The sequence below is a fragment of the Lactuca virosa genome, chromosome 8 (assembly GCF_052849685.1).
Source record: "Lactuca virosa cultivar CGN04683 chromosome 8, Lactuca_virosa_CGN04683_v6, whole genome shotgun sequence".
NCBI classification, from domain to species: domain Eukaryota; kingdom Viridiplantae; phylum Streptophyta; class Magnoliopsida; order Asterales; family Asteraceae; genus Lactuca; species Lactuca virosa.
Genome location: NC_136433.1, coordinates 236,820,064 through 236,823,788, shown reverse-complemented (window position 1 = coordinate 236,823,788; position 3,725 = coordinate 236,820,064). Strand labels below are relative to the sequence as shown.

Sequence of the window (3,725 nt, the reverse complement as noted above, 5' to 3'; positions counted from 1 at the left end):
TTCATGTCTGCTTTCGGTTTCAGTAACGAGTGAGTTCATTTTTGAGCTTTAGGTTCTTGAACGATAATGATTTGCTTGAATCTGACTCACTTATGAGTGATTTCAGTTTTGATTTTAAGGTTCAAGTTTTGAGTGATTTACTCCGACAGTTGGCGGCGAAGAGGGAGGAGTGAGTCGTGAGGGTAAGGGTAAGGGTTATATGAGAGATGTTTGATGGTGTGGCTGGTCTAGATCAGTTGTTATTGATAACGAGAGACGGACGGTTTCCGACGGAGATGGAGATTGTTTCCAATGGGGATGCAGGTCAATGTCGACAGGGTTGTGTTTAGGGGTTTAGAGGACAGAAGATGGAACTGGTAAAAGGAAGTGGGGTGGACCCACAATTTTAAGTAAAACATTTTTTCTAATAATTAAAAATAATTAGAAATCTGAAAGCTAAATGAAAAAGAAATCAAAAGGGCATTATAGTCATTTTATGTTTGTCAGGGACGAAGCGTACAACTTTTACCGATATAAAGGACGGTCCGAGTTAATTTTAAAAAATAAGGATTAAACATACAAGTTGACATTTACACCACGGACGAATCGTGTAATTTACTCATATCCTCTATTCTAATAAATAAGAGCAATTTTGCCACGTGGCATTGTGTTAGCCCGCCCCCTGCAATTTATCCCGCCTAAAATACTTAAGTGATTTTCCCAAACTAACCTTGCACCTCTTATTCATTCGTTATCATCGGGAGACAACAGCTCATCAATTTGAAACCCTAATCCAGCCGCTCATCAATCGCAGGCTCCCTCTCTCTTTCTCTCTCTCTCTCTCTGGTCAAAACCACCATTGCTACCTGTTTCTCTACTCTAGAAAACGGTAGCATCTCAACGAAAGAACACCATTTGTGACGACTAAAGACTTACACACACAGTAGGTCTCTCTCTCTTGCTGGTTTACGATCATAAACCACCACAGACCTCAAAGGAGAAGTACTTTAGGAACGCATATAGAGGGGACATAGGGGTTTCGACACTCCAGTCAAGAGAAACAAATGTCTGGTAAGTGAAAAAGAGGTTGGCCGGAATTGGAATTCAATTCCATTCTCATCCTTGAAATTCGATATGATTTGCCAGATTCTGATTCCTTGAAATTCCAGCTCATATGAAAACCCAACATATAAATCTTTTTTTTTTTGAAAGATAATTAGAATCTCACAATAATAACCATCTTATTCTTGAGGGCCTTCTTAATTGGTTGTGAAAATTCAGGTCTTCAGGAGGCTAACGATTTAGTTGTCATAATAAGGTAAATCTGAGTTATGCTCTTGAGTGATGCTTTAGTTAATTTCTTAGATTTTTTTACGATTAAGTCATTTTCTCGATTTGAATGGATGCTTATTAGAAATCGATTTTACTTCCTCTTCTTCTCCGTTTCCGGTACAAACTAAAAATTGATCCCCAAATTAAGTGAACCGTACAATCTGATTTGTTCAAGGGCTTGTGATCATGGGTGATTGTTTGTGCCCTCATGTTCAACATCTCATGAAAAACTTCATTAAAAAGTATTTGTTTTATTTGTTTTATGTTTTATTTAGATTGATTTTCATAAAAAACCTGTCACCAAAAACCCAACTGCTTTAACCATGCATTTATCTTTAGTTTCTTATTATTAATGTTGCTGGATTTGGATTCACAAGATACTCTTTTTAGAGGATTATAATATTGCATGGAATCAAGTTTTAGGTTAGGTCTTTTGGTTGTTGCACATGTTATTTTCCTGTAGGTACCACTAAATAAAGTTTTAATGGAGAAAGAGATGGAATGTATATGACATTATTACATTAAATAAAAAATTTTACTTCAGGTAGCTCAAATACATGAATTATAGTTCAAGTGATTATATACGAAAGACTCCCCCTTAAGATCAGTGCATGTTTCTCATCGGGGGTTATTTTTCGTTACATGTTGCACCGTCTTCTTCTTTTCCTGCTACACCTTCAACTTTTTTCGTTATTGGTGTTTCGTATGTAATTGATATTTTTTTTTATTTTTTTATGAATTTTAGGGTATGACATCTACCATTTCACATATGTGAAGCTTTAATCCAGTTTCCTATTTCATCTAAGGAGGAATTCTCAAGATGAAAATGTAAGTCTGTGTGTGTATCTATGATTTTTTTGTTAAATATTTCTAAAAAGGTATTTCAATAAACCTTCATTGTTGCATCCATGTAGGAATTCTCAATGATGTATGTTATGCATATATGACATATGGGAGCATATGAGCTACATGTGAGATAGGCGGAGAATGCTTTTTAATTGCTTACTATTTGATACTTTAGTTGTCATGCAATATCGAGCTGCTTTGTTGGATAATGTGAATGTGTATTACACGATAGAAATTGAATGAAATAGCAATGGTTTTGACTATTTTTACCCATATGGGGAATATACTTTAGTTTTTACATGTAATAGCAACTCCTTACCTATAATTGCAATACACTTTCATTTTCTTACAATTAATAGCAATGTACTTGGTTGCTCTGTTTAAGGGAAAAGTAGTTGGAGGAATCGGTGAACATGTTCTTAAAATTTTAATCTTTTGATGGAAATACCCTTTTTTTTGGTTTAAAATGATGAATATGCCCTTCCTTTTTTAAGGTCGTATCCCTTAATAATTTAAGAGGTCTGCACCAAAATTTCAAGCTAAAACATTCAAGTCAATTCCTTTTACACACCTAATTAGTGGCACTTATGAATAAAAAACTAAAAAAAATCAAATGTCTATTTTATGGAAAAAAAAATTAATAGAACTTAACATAAATAACTCAAAGCATATAAGTTTTCTTACATGACAGTTTAAAAATAAAAAATCACCCTCATTTCCTTGATCTCAATCACCATATCAAATTTTAAATATTAGAACCCTCCACCCTCTCATCCCAAAATTTTAAAACTCCACTTTACATTATATCAAATAGTTGTAATTAAAAATAAATGAATGTTCAGTTATAATTGTGATAAATAAGCAAATATTTCAACACACTAGCATCTTATTCACTTACAGTGATTATCTCTTTTGCTATTTTTGTATAATGTGTACTTATTCTTTATTTCAATCGTATTATATTCAAACTTCATAAATGGTCCCTATGGTAGTGAAATCACGAAAATGTCCTTCTATTAACGGCCAAAAGATGACGGCGTCAGCTACAAGGATAATTTGTTAAAAAAGTTTTGAAGCCACAAGGACCATCTGTGATGTTTTTTTAAATTAAAGTCATTTCAAGGTTTCATATCGTTTTTGATCATTGAAACCTTGAAATAAGAACCAATATCAATACGAAACCTTCAAAATAAGACCAAAACTGAAAAAATGTTACAACTTTTAACCAAACACGGTAAAAACCAAAAAGCACTAGGACCATTTCTGTAATTTACTCCAATACAATATCAATAAAGATGGAATCACCTTTTTGGAGACATTCTCATAGCTGGCCTTGCTAATGAGAGAAAATGCAAGTATGAAGACATCAGCACCATGATAACTCAAAGGTCTGAGTCTGTTGTGATCTTCTTGACCTTTTTTGTAAAAAAAAAAGTAACACACTTTTTAGCATAAAAAAGAAGACATCATACATACTTATAAAGCTAACATTTTTTCTTGAATCTCATGCATTTGAAACCCCCTTTTTTAACTAATGCAACTCAAAAGTTTTCTAAATTATGATTTAA

General features: G+C 33.3%; 1 long non-coding RNA gene across 1 annotated transcript; it reads left to right on the top strand.

Moving 5' to 3' along the window:
• LOC145133956 (uncharacterized) lies at positions 1-2,432 on the top strand. Its single transcript, XR_013718843.1, has 3 exons — positions 1-1,297; positions 2,057-2,139; positions 2,226-2,432. It is a non-coding gene; the product is annotated as an uncharacterized LOC145133956 (long non-coding RNA).
• The last annotated feature ends 1,293 nt before the right edge of the window (positions 2,433-3,725 follow it).